General features: G+C 32.6%; 1 protein-coding gene and 1 pseudogene across 1 annotated transcript in view; both read right to left on the bottom strand.

Annotated features, from left to right (window-relative positions):
* LOC105292456 (adhesion G protein-coupled receptor L3) overlaps window positions 1–17,595 on the bottom strand; it is a 610,351-nt gene that overhangs the window by 550,135 nt on the left and 42,621 nt on the right. The gene's annotated exons all lie outside the window — the stretch shown is intronic.
* LOC105292455 lies at window positions 4,630–14,082 on the bottom strand (annotated as a pseudogene).

Below are 17,595 nucleotides of genomic sequence, written 5' to 3'. Positions count from 1 at the left end.
AAGATTAAAAGATGTAAAATTCAAAAGTTAATGTCAGTAATCCTTATTAAATTGACACCACTGTGGATAATTTCCCCAAAATGTTTATGTGCATCAATGTATGTGTTTTTGCAAGGACAATGGGAAAAATACATCCCAAAATGCAAATTTTAAAGATCATTATTTTTTTAAGTTAATTTCTCTTAACTTTGAATGAAATTGTACTGAAGGTCAAAAATCTTAAATTGAAGCTAATTTTTCTTACTGTGTGTGCCAGGACTTTCCACTTACTGGAACCAATCTCCACAGTATGTTATATTGCTTTTATTCAAAAGCCAGTTTGATTCAGCACTTTTCATCATTGTTCAAGGCTAGTAGATTTCAAAACTTATCCATTTTAACCAATTATCTCACCGTTTCTTCCCTAACAAAACCATGATGTTACACTTTTTTTTATCTTACATTACCTGGAGCTTTCACCCACAGAGATTAGAGGTTATTTACAAACAAGTTATACCTGCTACATTTTTCTGTCACCATTCAAATTCCATTTATTAACTAATCTTATTTTTTTAGCCTGGGGAGATAGGGAATAACTGCTACTGTCATGGGGTAAACATAAAATCTAGATGATAGAGCCTAGAATATTCATGTATGGAGCCAGGAAAAAAATCCGTCAATCAAAACCACTTTGGAAATAATGTTTTGAATAGCGAACATGATGAATATAAAGATCATCAACAGATGAAGCTTCGTTTATTAAAACCCAGCATCTGTGGCTATGTTGCAAATGCTTTTTTAGCAAGTTCTTTGGTAGATTCTAATTTCCCAGAAATATAGATATATTTATCAAGTTAATTCAATGAATAAAAATTAGTTCAAATATTCTGTATAGAAAGATTTTAATATCTACTACTGCTCATTCAAATGAGCATGTCTGAAAACCTTATCTTTTGTCTTTCTACCTTTTGCAGGTAGAGAGGGATGATTGTGAAATTTCATTAATACTTTCTTGCATCTTACTAGCTTGATCAACGATATAACTTTATAGATAACTGACTCTAGCCATGACACATAGATGCCCTTTATTAACACATATGGTTACTCAGAACTAGGACCTTGGCCTTCCTTGCTTATATTGGTACTTACTCAAAAACTCTGTTTATTTAAGAAAATAGTTTCCCCCCCGCCCAGGCATAATGTACAGTTTCAACATAATGTGTTTTTTTTTTTCCCTTTCCCATTCTGGAGAGCACAAAAGATGAACAAATTTTTGGTATTAGCAGTCTGATAAGCTTCACTTCATTAAGAAAAAGTATGTTTCACCAAGTTTCCTAATGTCTTCTAAGCACAATATTTATCATTATGGATTTAAAATTTGACATAAAGCAAACTTTTGTGTAATACTCATTGGTTTTGCTTTTTAAATACACACATCAGTGATTTTTAATAAGAAAGGGAAGGAGGGAGGATCTGAATTTTAATGTGATTTAGACAAAACATCCTTCATATTCTTACTTTATGTCTCAACATATTTTATAATGTCTCCAAGTTTATAATTACTCCGAGTAAAATCTGAATCCAGATAACATGGTCCTTTGCTATGTTTGCCCATTTAGAGTTCTGTGTATAGACGATAGTTTAAGGAAAAAGTTAATTAACACAGCTGTGGCCTACATGGAACATTTTCTAGGCTAAGACAATTCAATTCAGTTCCCCTAGAAATCAGTTGACTGGAATTCTTGGCTTTCTCCCAGGCAGTTTCTTAAAAAGGTTACCAGCTTAATTGAATGAAATCAGTGTCTGCAACTATCAACAATTATCTATAGAGCAATACTTGTTATTAGACCGAATAAAATTGAAGTTAAAAAACCAACCAAAATTATTTATGGAGCAGTAATTCATAAATTGAACAGTTTGATTGTGTCTGTTAACTATTATGGAAACTTCCTGAAATCTATGTATTTCTTTTTTCATGCAGACACTACACAGATAATCAAGGATACCAAAAAGTTTATCTCAAAATGATTTCCATTTATTTCAAAGAAAGTCAAAATTAACCTGGAACAAAGAAAAAGAATCTACTCTCAATGGATAAATAAACAAAGCCTATTTTATTGACAACCAGGAAGCTCTCTACATTACATTTGCTATTGGTCCGTTTATAGCAAGTTTGTTCCTCCCAATTTCAGTACTTATGTTTTCCTGGCCTTAGAAACTTTTTAAAATTCATTTGAGAAATGAGTACCCACAGTTTTGATGGATACAACTTGAAATGATCAAGTAACATAGTCATAATTATGCTGCACTGTATGCCTCATTAAATGACTAGTAGCATATCACATATCATTTAAGCCTTTTTCTGGCACTTCATGGTAGACAGACACTCCATCCATATGGGAAATAGAAGTATTTATTCTTCCTCCAAAATGAAGGACTAGACTTCGATATAAAAATTTATAAAGCTAAGACATTTCCAGGGTCTTTTTATAGGGTACTATATACAAAGACAACTGCTTTATAATATATATTCAACTACAGCTAACATTAAAAGGATTAAACCCCAATCACCAGGTTCCTCTCCACAGGAATAGCTCGACTTCTTTTAAATGCCAATGTGAAATTAATACATTATTTTAAAAGTCTTCTTTCTGGGAAAATTAAGGGTATCTTTACTACAACCCTCAATTTCTACTAAATAAGAGTTTACTTGTTATAAATCTCATTCTAATTGTTTTCATTTAATAATGGTAATAATGTTATATTTTATATTTAGGAATAAAACAGCATAGAGAAAATTGAGGCTGAAATGTTTTTTATGATAATTTTACATTTGCCTCTAATTTTTTAATGCAGCTATTCATTATCCTCCTAGTGACTAAATAACCAAGACTACATTCAGCAATATACAGTAATGTCAAATGTGAAACTTTCACCTTTGTATGAGAATCTAAATTTGTCTAAATATGTAGTCTTAATATATCTGGGTGCTATTTATAAATCTTCTCTTGTACTACCTCTGAGACCCAAGGTGCTGGTAGTTTGTCTGGAAATATTTTAAAAAAACATATAATTTCCTGGTTGAGTTATAGTGGTTCTTAAGAGTGGTGATAGTGCATTGCAGGACAAAAATAATGAACTGGTTCCTCAGTTTTCAAACTAAAGAAGATAAGTCCATGATTCTTGGTGAACAGGTGGCATTGTATAAAGTAGAACAAAATTAGAGAGAAGAGACAGAAATTTTCAACTCCTATTTTCCTTCTCTTTTCTCAATCAAGGTAAATGTTCTTAATATTGAATATGCTATTATTAATATGATAGGAAGAAACTAGGGCCCAAAATAAAGATGATGGGAAGAAACCAAGGAAAGTATTTTAAATAAGTTCAGGATGCTTGACCAGGCAAGAAGCAGTCCAGATCAGTCAAAGATCTAACAGTGGCGATTACTAATATACTGTTCACAGAATGTGAAAATGAACATTGAAAGAATTTTTTCAAGGGAGTAGAGTCTACAAATAACACAGTGGTGAGATTGTTTCTTCCCAGTAAAATTAATACAACTATAAAATAGAATTAGCACTTACAGAAGGAAGGGTAATTCCCAGGACAGGGAAGTCATGCCAAACTAACTTTATCTTCTAATTTTAAAACAGTTACTATTACCAGGCAGAATTCATATACTCAGCATTCCAAATTTCACAAAGGCCTTTATTAAAAAAATAACATGCTTAATACATAAGAAAGAAAAAAACATATTATAATTATGAAGTTATAGATAGCTGAATGACCACACCACATAGATGGCTATGAATGACTATAATTTCCCAGAATCTATGACACTGCTAAAAAAATAAAAAATGATATGATTATTGCATGAGATGACTCTCATAGTCTTGTTTCTTTCAATGTGGAGTAATGTTGAAAGTCAAACCTTCTAACTATGGTTTACTAAGCCTTTCTCTGATCTGTTTTACCTCTTCATCAGTTTCTTCTTTCCCTAACATCTCTATCTCCCATAGACACGTAAGATCTAACCCCATTGAACTCAATTATTTGAAAGAAAAATCTTCTCTTAGCTTTAGACCTTTACACAGGTTTCTTTCTGCCATAAATACTTTATCCTTTCACTTTGCATGGCAAATCTTTCAGACTTAATTTTATTTATTTTTGATGATTACAGTAATGCTGTTTACAAAACAAAAAAGTGACTATTCTCATTAAATCGACATCAAAAATTAGTTTTGAAAAATAAAATGAAAATAAGAATTTAGAGAAAATGAGCCTTCTCTAACTCCTGGGTTCCAGGAAGCAGAGTTCCTCATAATCAAAAACAAAAAGATCCCCAATTGAGAGCAAGGCCCCACCCCTCAGGAGTCATAGTTAGTTCTGCTGCTTTTAAACTAATTTATCATTTTAACACAAACAATATAGGCTTTCTTTAACCTAAAATTAAAACAAAAGAGACATCATACCACTCTACAGAAATGCCAGAAATGCAAAGATCTTGAGGTAGCTCATTATCAGAATCTATACAAGAATTTGCTATGTACATACAATTCATATTTAAAGTCATTTCATAAAAATAACCGACTGTCCCAAATCATCCAAGTTCCATTTTCTCCTTTGATGATTATCAAAGCAATCTCTCTTTTAAGATTCTTGTCTATTGCTTGAACGTAGAAACTGCTTAGTAAAATTCTCTAGCTCACTTTCAAGTTCCTCCAATGGATCTATTTCTTTGGAAAATCTAGGAATTTCTTTTTCTGGATGTCTTTGTGTATTATCAATTTGTTGGTACATGCAAGCAAAAGTGATTGCCATTTCTTGCAGTACTTGATGGTTTCAGTTTGCATTCATGGAGCTAACAATCACTTGCAATTTTTCAGTTGCATAGCTCATAAACTGTTGTTTAAAGGCACTCTCCTTGTCAAGTGTGGTCCAGGTCAGCCTTTCATAAAGATTCAAAGCTCTGCACATACATAATGAAACAGATTTGAGTTTCCAGCCTACAGTTTTTTCTAAATCACTGCTCCAACATCAATGATGCTTATGGATGTTCTAGATGTAAAAGAAGCTAATCTCGTTATTAAGGTAATTATGAATTCTATCTGTGAGGCATTATCTAGTGTTGTAGGATCCGTAGGAACAATAAAGATCTGGAGAGCTGAAAAATAGGCTCTGATAAACCTAGAAGCATCTCTGAGCATTTGTGGGGCCTAGGAAATGGCCAAGGGAAGACTAGCCCAGGGAAAACCGAAATACAATAACCTCTCAAAAATCTGAAACTAACTTGTGGTAATTTAGGTCATAGCTGAGATCAAATTTCTTGCAAGGAATTAATATATGTAGTTCATTCTGTATACTAGCTGGAAATAATGACTTGAAAATTTCAATAATTTCTTGCTGGCATTGAAGAATTGAAGTGTTGACTTTATTGGTGCACTGATCAGCCAAATTTCTTCCCATACCATCTTATTTGTGCTTATTTAACTCTTTTTAATATATGTTCAATACATTTGGAATTGGATGAAACTGAGAACAAAATTCATCAATCAAAACAGAGAGTCGACAAATTTCATCTGTCATTGCACATGAAACCTTGTTCGCCACCTCCTCCATAACCTCCTTGATTTTATCTTAACTTCTAATGTTAAAAAGTTCGTCTGGTTTCAGATAAAATCCAGTCTGTCAATTTGATTTCCTAGTCTCCCACTGAACAATCTCTTTTCTCTGCTGTTGCCACCTTTCAGAATTCAATTTAGTTGTTACTTCTTTTCAAAGAAGATGCTCTCCTTGACCTCCCTGGCTGGTTCCAATGTCCTTCTAAATACTACATTGAAACATTGTATCATGCTTTGTATCACACTTTGGTGTGATTGTTTAATCTTTTCTCTCTTTTACAGCACTGTGCTTGTAAACCAGCTCTTGAAAAAATAAACATCCATGATTTGTAACATTTGTCAATTTTTATGGCAAACATTCTCTCTCTCTCTCTCTCACACACACACACACCATGGCCAATTTCAAAATATCAATTATTTAAATCCTTAAAAACATCTTGGTAAATTGATATTTTTCTCTTAATATAGAAGAAATTAGATTCAGTTGCACACAATTACAAAGGTCCTAAACAAGTCTCTTTAATTCAAGTCATAGTTAAATTTGTATGTGTTGAGGTATATTCTATTCAAGACAGTCTGCTAAGCACTTTTTACTTACCCTATTTAATTCTCACGACCACCCTGAAATACATATTTATGGATGAAAAACATGAGACTCAGTGATATTAAATAACTTTTCTAAAATTAGAAAGACAGTAAATGTCAAAAAATAAAAGTCAAAACCACATTGTCTACACCAAAGCCTTTTTTCTTACCCTTATACTCTACTTCTGACATAAAACTATACTACACTATACTGTCTCCAGTCATTTCATTATTTATTAACAGGTAAATCAAAGCAATGCTCAGGGAAAAGGACAGACAGATATGTACACTTTCAGTTCTTCCTGTGTACGGCCATACAGCCCTGAATGTGCCCGATCTCATCTGTTTTTTCCTATAACGGCTTTGGTAGGAGTTACTAAAATTTATACAGTTCTTTCGGGTCCTTTATTCTCCCTCTCATCCATATAGTATAAAACAACCTAACCATTATTAAGTTCCAAATACTCTTCAAGTGTTTTTTTGTCTTTATAGGTTAATATTTGATGAAACTATCTTCAAATATCTGAATCATTCTGAGCTCTTCTGACTCTAACCTCATGCGGTATTACTATCTAGTATGTCTATCATATATTTTGACATTTAATCATACATGTCTCATAAACATCAATAAAATTTGAAGTTCCCTGACTGTAAAAAACATTTTTATACTTTTTTAGGAATCCCTGAAGCCTCTGGCACAGTATTAGATACCAATTACTTATTCAAATTTTCCTAAATTGAATCATAAAATGATTTTTGAAATTGTAGAAAAGAAGAAATCTAATATGTCACTAGCATATATCTTGGTAACCTATTTGAGTCTGCATTGATTTACGTCACTTTATAATAGAATCTCATAGATTTCTAATGAAAGTATTATTGAATAAAAATATGTTCAAAGAAAAAGGAAGACAAAGTACAAGAGAAAGATGCAAAAGCCAACATTGCCATTTTCCTCCTTTCTCTCATCATATAAGTGAAAGACAAGGACTAAGCCGCAGCTCAGTGAGACTTCATGCAATACAAACACTGCAAGGATAAACTGAAAAGACTCTAGGCAGTGAGAAAAATTGCTTTGCTTAGTTCCTGAGATTAAGAAAGAAGCCGGACCAATTCTGAATAGTGATGGTCTTCTATTAAACTGTTGTGTCATTTGTCTTGATTTTAAAAATAATTAAAATAACGATAATGAGAAGATGCTGGTGAAATATTTTATTGGAATTAATCCTAAGTTAGTTGTGAGATAAGTTCAACTGATGGAGAAGTGTGCCTGAAGTGATATTAAGAGCTAATGAAGCAAATATTGGAATGCTTTAAAATCTTGGAGAGAAAGGCCAAATTAGTATCTTCTTACCTTACATATGGGATTTAAGAAAGCAAAGTATATGAGGACTATTTTTATTGCACTTGCAATATACAGTATTATCTAATTATAATTCCTATAAATGAGTTACTTTATTTTAACAATATGTACAAATAATATATAATTACTGCTGAAATATAGACATATTGATGTTATAGTTTTAGAAGCTACAAAGGATGGGTATGAACAGTATCCTAGGTTTATTCATTCAACAGTTAGACAACATCTCAGTAGTGTCAATGACAATTAAATCAACAACATTGAGTGAGCTCTTACTATGTGCCTGATATAAAACTAAGCACTTTACATGCATTATGTTATTTAACATAACAGAACAATCAGGAGGCAGGTACTATTTGTACTGACCTTCAACAAAGAACGAAAGAAATCAGAGAAATAAAGAAACATCCCCAAGGTCACATATCCTAGAAGAGTGGATCAAAACTTTGACCCTAAGGCCCCACGAACCACCTTATGATGATGTAACATATGCCACAAGCTTATGCAGTCCAGAGGTTGCTGGTGGGTCCTATATATTTCAAGAGTTCTATGTAGAGAGGCATCTGGTACAGATGGAAAAGTAAACATGAGTACCCAAACCATGGTGGCCTGTAGAGCAGCACGTCCTCCTTTCAGGGATACCCTGCTGTTGTAAGGAGGCCTTTTTTTTTTTTTTCACTGGAACCCAGACTACAATCATTTACAAAGGGATGTGGACCGTGAGTCCATTCAGTGCTAACAAGCAAGATTCCTTTAGATTCCGAGTATTTAGTCTTGGTGGGGTAGAAATGCTAAAATCCAGGCTAAGGTTTATAAAAACATATTAGTCATGGTGGAAATAGGGAGATGGTAGCTAAAACTAAGACCTTGGTGCACCATAACCCATACCTGCTCACCTCTTCTCTCAGACAAAAATAGGCAGTTGAGACCACATATACTTTTCTCTCACAAACTGCTGCGCCTTCTGCCCAGAAGTTCATGTGCACACATGCACACACACACGCATACACTTCTACCTCCATCAAGCAAATAGATCCAAAAATATTTTGTAGTGAAATAATCTTTAATAAGCTCATGTAAACTGACTACAGAACACTAGTGATAACATAGTAATATTAGCATGTTTTATTTTTTACTTCAAGACTGTTAACAATCATTTTTACCAAAATACTTCAGTAGTGGGGCTTTTAGTTGAATTTTAATACTTATCGCCATCTTTTTTTAAATGGCACTTACAATATACATTTAAAGTGTTCTTGAGCTACCCTTGTTAACATATCTAACACCATGTTCAAAGAACCCTGATTTTTTGTAATACATATCTGGTCTAAGAACTTAAACAAATATACTCATTGGCCCTCATGATATAAATTTGCTACCAGAGGATTATAATGATTTTTAAAACAACAATAATAAATAGCACTAATTAGAAACCATAAAAAAAAAATAGAACTATTGTTTTAAATAGCTGTCTTTTGTCTCACTCCAAAATTTGGAAGCAGATGAATTTTTTTATTTCATCCAACAGAGTTAAAAATTGGACCAAGATCAGTTTCTTGACATTGTGATCTATCACAGACTATAATGATATTATTCACAGGAAGGCAAATGTGTTGGGAATAGACTTGGGAATATGGATCTAATAGAAATACCTCATTTCGATCCTGAGGAATTCAAGATATTAGAAGGTAAAGTAAAAGTATTGAATATATTTTGCAATAAAACTGAATCTAAGAACTATTGGCAAGATTTGTCATTGGCTTTGTGGAATGTACAGTAAGACTTTTTCAGTATGCTTTTGTGTTCAGCTGGGAAATATTGCATTATAATTTTCATATTTCAATTTATCTTAAAATTTGCTTTTGTGTGTATATGTGTATGTGCATGTGTGTAAAAAACTTCAAGCATAAGAAATAAGAAAGAGAATCACAAATGTTACAATTTTCAGTAGAAAAAATATTAAATTCTGTTTTTCAGTGGTGCAGATTATTTTTCCATAAATACAAATGACAGGATAAAGGACTACAGATAGTCAAAACCACTACAAATTTAACTAGGATTACATGTTAAAAATGTGATTCTATCCTGGATGTTCTCGATCATCTTTGGAGTTTATTAACTTGTTTCGTTTCTAGATTATACTTCATGGGAGGTAAAAATTAACATAAAGTAAATCATTGGCAAAGCAAAACTGTGCTTCCTGTGTTGGATTTTGTGTTCATTAACTCACAATACTTATTCCCACAAAACAAACAAACAAACAAAAGGTCATCTTGAAAGATATAAATGACATTTCTGAATTGTCATGTCCTTTTACTGCTCATGCTGAGGGAAAAAAAAAAAAAATGTTGGTAATTATTGGTACCAGCTCTTGTAGCTTTTGTAAATCTACTCAGATTTGCAAAAAAAAAAAAAAAAGATCATCTCTGATTTATTTTTAAACTCTTTATCAGCTTAATACAAAAAAGTGCTGCTATAATTTAAACAATATGCAAATACCCACAAGCAAGGAAAGAAATAAGGCATGTTTTGAGATTAATGGTATAAAAGGTAAAGAATAATTAAAAGGATGATTGCATTATAGACATATAAATGATATTCATTTTGTCTCAGAATTTTCTGTCACAGAGAATGACTATTTGACTGAAAAATGCAGAAGCAAAACTGGTTAGAATGAAAAGTGAAATTACAGATAAGAAAGTGTTTTTGAGAAACAGTTGCTGGAAAAGCATTTCCATTTCCTGGACCATTTGACTAAGGACCTGATTTTTTGAGAGGACTTGAAAAATAGATTCAACAACTGCAGTAATCTTTAAAGGAACTAAAGGATTGGAGAGAGGCCAGAAGACTGTAAGCAGACAGACAAATGCATTTTCGGTTTACAAAAGAAGAAAACAGCAAATTCTTCAAAATATTGGCAGAAGAGTTTTACATTATTCTTTACAAAGCTTCCATAACAACTTATTAGGACTTGATTTGTATGATGCTAGAAAACGATTTATTGTTTACCAGGGGCTACCCTGGCTACGCTAACCATGAGTTATCTGAAACAAAAATGACACATAGTGTAGTACAATGGTTAACAATATGTGCTCTATATTCAACCTCCTAGGACTAGTTCACCACTTGTAGTTCACCACTAGTTCACCTCCCGTAACTGGAAGAAAAAAATGCACAATGATGTTGAAAAGCGGTTAAAATAAAAATAGCTAAAAGTAGAAAGATTTCCTTTTCTTAAACATTAATATTGATAACTCTACTTGATTGCTTTATATATCACTTTGATCCAAATAATGTTTACACTTAGAATTAAGCAAAGGTAATAAAATCGGAGGTTTAATTTTAGAAAAATAATCAGGATCACAGAATCATAGGGATTTAGAACTGCAAAAGTCTTTGGAGATCATCTAGTTCAGTCCTGACAGTGTTAGAATTAACTAAATTATACGTAAAATTGTAAAGCATTTGAAGCTTTAATTATAAAGTATATAATAATTCTAGAAATAAACAGAAATGTATAAATTTATAGAAAGGCTGACTATATACTAAATCACAAATAGATACACAAATGAGTGAAACTGAACATATCAACAAAGTTGTATATATGTCACAAACTAATCTCCTTGGCTCTGTCGGCTCTCACTGCTGTGACCCAGGCAGGATGCTTTAATGAACGCCCAAGGAGACACTGCAGCACAATGTATTTCCTGCCTGTTTAGAAATCAAACAATAGTCCTCCTTGGAGGTAAGTCTGTCTCAAATATTTTCTTCTCTTTTTTTCCCAGCAAGGACTATGTTCACCACTACAGTAAGAGAATACTGGTTACGTGCCTCCAATAATACTACATTGAGTTAACACCCTAGGAGTTTGAGGCAGTCAAGGAGGCTGATAATGAATGTCCTATTCATAGCACAAACATAAAAGTAAATTACCAAATAATAAATGATGAATCTTTAGAATTTGGAATAGCTGGCTTAAAAAAAAAAAGTCTTATGCATGAGTCAGAATTATTAACATTGCTGTGTCTGCAAATTTCTGGCAGGTTAATTTTTGATAGCTGGGGAAGAGCAAAGCTTCCAACCAATTTTCTAAATCATCTCTAGGCAAACATCCAGGGGCAATCACCTGTAGAATCCTGCCTAAAGGCTCAGGTATGTTTTGAAAAAGCAGTCAGATTCCTGAATGATTTACAAGGTTAACTGTCAGAATTTCTCATATAACTAGCATAGACTGAGAATGAATAACTAAAAAAAAAAAAAAGCATGACACACTTTAACCTCAGTGTCCTCACTGAACTCAGAGGGGAACAGCATCAAACATCAGTTTACCCTGGCTATTCAAATTTCTAGACTATTATTTATTCAAGGTGCTCCTAGTATGAGGTCATTATAAATAAAAATGAAATAGAAGGCTCAATAGTGAGCAGAAGAGAGTATGGGTTATTTGGATGTAAATATATTTCTTTTTGCTTTTAATAAGCATAGAAGAATATCATTATGCACTGGGTGGTATAATCTCAAGTTTTGAAATGAGCTATCAGGCCCTTCAAAAAATGTTTAATTAATTTGAGTCAAATGAAATACAAATAAAAAATGATCCAAAATACAACAATATGAACAAGTGAACTATTAACTTCATTTGATGATATACTGTTGCTTCTAAATAAATAACAGATCAATTTGGAAAATTAATGAGACATCCACATCTGAAATATAATTATAAGTATGGCTCTTAGAAAGAATATTAATTCATTTTCATTAAAAAAATAAATGACTAATTTTTTGACAGTGAATTTTGACTTTTAAAATATTTCAATCACATGTTTATTTTTCAAATCTTTTGACAAAATATTGTAGTGCTAATCTTAATCGTACAATATTGGTAAATATTATATTGACTTACAAATAATTTACTTCATATTATCCTTTATGGTATTTTAAAAGAGGTTACATGTATTTTATATATATGATAGTTATATTGGACTTACAGCATACCTGGTATTGTTCTAAGCATTTTAAAAATAGGTAATTTAATCTTTACGAACATGAGAAAATGTCTATAAGAGAAAAATAAAGTATGCCTGCTGAGAACCACAATGACTTTTAAACTTTAAAAGAAAGATTTATCCTAGAGCTGATAGTGTAAATGTCTAAGGTTAAAAGAATTAAAAGCTAGGATTATGTTTACAGTGATTTTAGGCCTTTGATGAAAACCTTTAACTGATTGCCTGTACTAGATGGTGACAGATTAGAGTTGCATTACTCTTAGAATAGTTTATAGAAAAACTATTTTCAAGCCAAATCATGTTTATTCCTTGCTACTTTTCATCCTTCTACAAGGAACAGTAGGGCACTGGAGATGGCTCCAAGACCTTTGACACTCCTTCCAATGACATATAAGGTATATTTCTCTTCCCCTTGAATCTGGGAGGGCTTGTGAACACTTCAGCTAATAGCATGTGGCAGATGTGATGCTAGGTGCCTTCTGAAGCAAGGTCATAAAATGTCATACGGTTTCCCCTTGGTCACTTGGAACACTCAATCTCTGAATGTCCCTGCTCCAAACATAGCTCTCATGCTGAGAGAAGTCCACATGGAGGTCATGTATAGGTTCTCTAGTCAAAAGTCTAGCGGGACACAACCTTCAAGTCATCACAGCCAAGAAACCAGACACCTGAGTGAAGGAGCCTCCAGATGACCCAGACCTCAGACATGAGACATCCCCAGGCTTTGAAATCGTCCCCACTGAGGCCCTAGAAAACTGTGGAGGAGAGTCGGGCCACTGCTTCTGTGCCCTATGAGAATTTTGTCCACATAATTTGTGAGCATAATAAAATGTTTGTTGTTTTACACCATTGGATTTGAGATAGTTTGCTATGTAGCAATAGATAAATTGACCATTACCCTAATTAGATGAGCTAAGTCCATTTCCATAATAGTAACAATAGTAGTATCTGCAATAAAACAATAATTGTAATAATCTCTTGCTCCAGATACAATGTTAACACTTCACATTTATAATTTTATTTAACTGCTCCTCATAGACCTATAAAACAAATATAACAAATATTCCTATTTTTGTAGATGAGGAAACGAGTCCATGAGAGTATAAGTACTCTCTCAAAGACATAGAACCAAATTACCAAAACCAGTATTTCCCTGGTTTTGGGAACCAGTTATTTGGGAGAACTCAGTTCTCCCAAAAAACCAGTTATTTGGGAGAACTCAGTTATTGGTAATGCACTGCTCATTTGGGAGGAAAAATAGCCCAGTTCCATGCATAAAATTGCATGTTTAAAATCTATTAATGTAAAGAAAAATAATGTACAATCCTATAGCTATTTTGCAACAACAAAAATATATTTTGTAAGTATCACTAAACTATTTTATTCTTGGAAATATTAAAGTAGTTCAAATCTGAATAATCTGCTATTTTTAGAATGCAAGAGGAAAAGTATCTTGGGCAGTAAAATTTAATAGTATAAAATTGTAAGGACTCTTTAAAGCCCACCAGATCAGACCCTCACTGTCCATCGTCATATAAATAGTAGTCCCAAAATTTCAGAATAGATTAATGGCTGCTGTGGCTAATCTTTTTCCACTTCAAGGAGTGACTAATCCACAGTTCTCAGTTACATATAGGGCATGAAGATGGAATGTACACTCTGCATAAGGCCTTATAGAAGAGAAACAATAGAAGAAGACACCAATTGCAAAGCACATATTAGTCCCAAAAGTGAAATAATTTACAAATTAATGCAGATCACCATATCATAAGACTCCATAGAGCCTTGAGACTTCCCATTGCTCTAATTTAGAGTAATTATAAAGAAAATGAGAATTAAAAAAAGCAACCACAGTAACATTTATTGTATTCCAGGGTAAAGTATCATTTAGTATCCCCCTTAACCTTCATACAAACACCATGGGTAAGATACTCTTTTGTCCATTTTATAGAAACTGAAAATCAGAGAAGTAGCCAATCACATATGTAAACAATGACAGTAATTACTAGTTGCACATAAAATCCATTCTCCTCTTTTTTTCTTTATTTTATAAAGAGACAATGCACACAATTAAAATTGGTAATTTGCCCAACTTCCCTTTCAGCTAGGTATGGTCATGTTATATGTTCAGTCTAATGATATATTTAAGTGTTGTATGAAATTTCCTGGGAGTCTGTTGATTCAACTGGAAAATGCATTCCTTTTGCCCTCCTTGCTTTGCTTCCTTCCTTTCTGCAAAATGGAATGTGGATGAGATAGCTATAGCTCCAGAAGCTTTCCTGTAACATGAGGTGATGCTGAAAATGAAAACCAGAGTTAAAATATTGAAGGAGACAGGAGCGTTGGCCTCTGAACATCACAAAGACAACATACAGCATGCATTGCCTAAAGATAAACTTCTTTTCTGAGAGAGAGAAATCTCTACACTGTTTAAGCCCCGAATATGTGGGTTTTCTGATAAATTCTGTTAGACACGGCTAATCCTTCCTAATGTAGGAAAAATGTTGCCAAACAAAATGTTGAAAGCTCCTAAAAAAAAAGAAATCAATTTATACCTAATAGTATACTTCACTGTAATTTCTATTTCATCCTGCGAAGGACGCATACTTCATTTCAAAACTGAATGTACACATTTAAAGATAGACACTGAAAACTATAATTGTCTAAACTGCATATTCTGTTTGGATCATATTGCAAGCAGGAAGGTGAGATAGGGAAGGGAGCTTAGCAAGGAAAAGATAGCTTAAGAAAGAATCAGAAATGCTAGTTAGTTGACTCTAAGCTTCATGCTGTGCATGTAGAATACAACCAACCAAGAAATTCTACCTATTATTTACGCAGCGACAGATAAGAGAAAATGAGGTGTAGCTCGATAAACAAACTCTCTCTTAAAGCAGATTTCAACACTATTCAGCCCTTCTTTTCAGTCTAGAAGCCTGCATAGCTGGAACTGTAAAATAAATTCCAGCACTCAGAACATTTCAAGGAGAAATAATTTTCGAAAAGGGCTCAGGCTTTATTTTTCTTCATTTTGATATTGATTAGATGTGCTGTTAAAAGAAAAAATGGTTGGTGTCTCAAAGAAGAGAGAGTCTTTTAGACAAACATAAGATAGCTCATTTTAGATGTTTTATTTATTAATCATTTCAGCCCACGTGTCACCAACCCACAAACAAATCATGTCAGATTAGATTTTATTGGAGATCAAATTATATCAAAAGTTAAAACAATCAATATTTTAATATTAACCTAGTGTTTGCTATTTAATCAACTGGTTATAAAATAACAGTTAAATTTGTTTTTTTAAAGTATTTTAAACAAACAATAAATGGACTAAGGCAGTAGAAATAAAATCACTGGTGTGTTAGTAAGTAATAGAAATCAAACTCAAGTATTGGAAAGAAATGTTATATAAGTAGTAATTTAATTTAACTTTTCAATTTAGAGCATGCCTAGTCATATGTAACTTTCTGAAATGAAGCATTTCAACAATTCACCATGGGTCTGGTTTAGCAGATAATCTGAAAATCTATAAGAATGACAAAAAATTTACTCTACAGTAGCAATTGATCTAACTGCTAAAGAAGCAAAGACAAGTAAATGAGAATGTTTCAATTCAGTGAGTAAACACTGCATTTCACACAAAAAGCAGTTTGCCCCTCAAACTTTTAAATGGTATTAAAACTAAGTTACCATACTCTCCTTGTGAGGAATGTCTGGGGTAAATAGAATAACTCGAAAACATAAAGCAAATTAATTGTTTGTTTGAATGCTTTCAGATTTTTTAAGTATTACTAATAAACTGAACAATCAAATTGGTTTCTTTGCTATTAATTCTATCAGCAAGAAAATAATCACGAGAATAGAGTGGGCATGCAGTATATAACTTCTGAAGGAATAATGGGTCAGGGAATGATGCACCAAATTACGTATTCCACGAGATCTGGACATTCTAGTTTTGATAACTGGCTGAATGACTTTGGTTAATTTACACAAGAGGGACACAATGATATGATAGAAAGACACTCCAAGGAAGTTTAGAAGCAAATCTGAATCCAAATACTGATGTAGCTAGACAATAGATAAGGGAGGTATTTACCATACCTGAACTTCAATTTTCTCAACTGTAACGAGAAGTTAATAATGCCTAACTTCCATGGCTACTGGTAACATTGGGCTCCTGGTATTTTTCTTGACAAACATTTGTTCTTGATCTATAAATGACAGCTATTATTATTGTTGTTATTATTATTGACATCTTTGAGTATTATTTTATTAAGAAAGGGGAATAATAACTCCTGGTATACCTAAATTATAGGGAGGTTGGGAGGATACAATCTGATTTTTTTATAAAAATACATTTAAAATATGGTACTATACAGAATTTAAATGATAGAACTATTCTTTTGTTATTCAGCTAGAATTCCACTACAATTGACTAAAATTTGCCAGAAAAGAGTCGATACTTAAATACCATTCTGGGACTTCTGAGAATTATGGCAATAGGTGGGATTTATGGTAGAAAATAAGTCCTTTGAAGTGTTCTTAACTCTCATCACAAACTATAAGGTATTTAAAAACCTACCTAAGTTTTCTAGTTTGTACTATCAAAGAGCAAATACCCTGTGTGCCTTTAAAAAATAGCTAAACATTTTATAGAGTTTACAACATACAAATTGTCATATGCATCTTGGTCTATCTACAGAAGAAAGTACACAGGCAATATTTCTATTTATAAAAGCACTCCTGAATTACAATAGAATACAGTGGAGGCTCTTGTGTGTTGTACTAAACTCCTATCCTTAGGATTTAGCTCAGTATCCAGAACATAAGAACTCAGTAAATATATGTTAAATTAATGGCTAAATGAATTAAGCTAAAACTAAAAGTGATCACTTTACATGTTTTGAAAGCCAATATAGTCATGACGATAAGCATTTATTTCCTTTTCTTTTAAAAAAATCTCAATCTCACATTGTTACATTATCACACATAGTGTTTACTAAAATAATCTATTAGTAGTAGCATTCAATTATATATA

This window comes from Pteropus vampyrus, unplaced genomic scaffold, assembly GCF_000151845.1.
Source record: "Pteropus vampyrus isolate Shadow unplaced genomic scaffold, Pvam_2.0 Scaffold57, whole genome shotgun sequence".
In the NCBI taxonomy this organism is placed as follows: domain Eukaryota; kingdom Metazoa; phylum Chordata; class Mammalia; order Chiroptera; family Pteropodidae; genus Pteropus; species Pteropus vampyrus.
The sequence above is the reverse complement of the archived record's forward strand: the minus strand, read 5'-3'. Positions and strand labels throughout refer to the sequence as shown.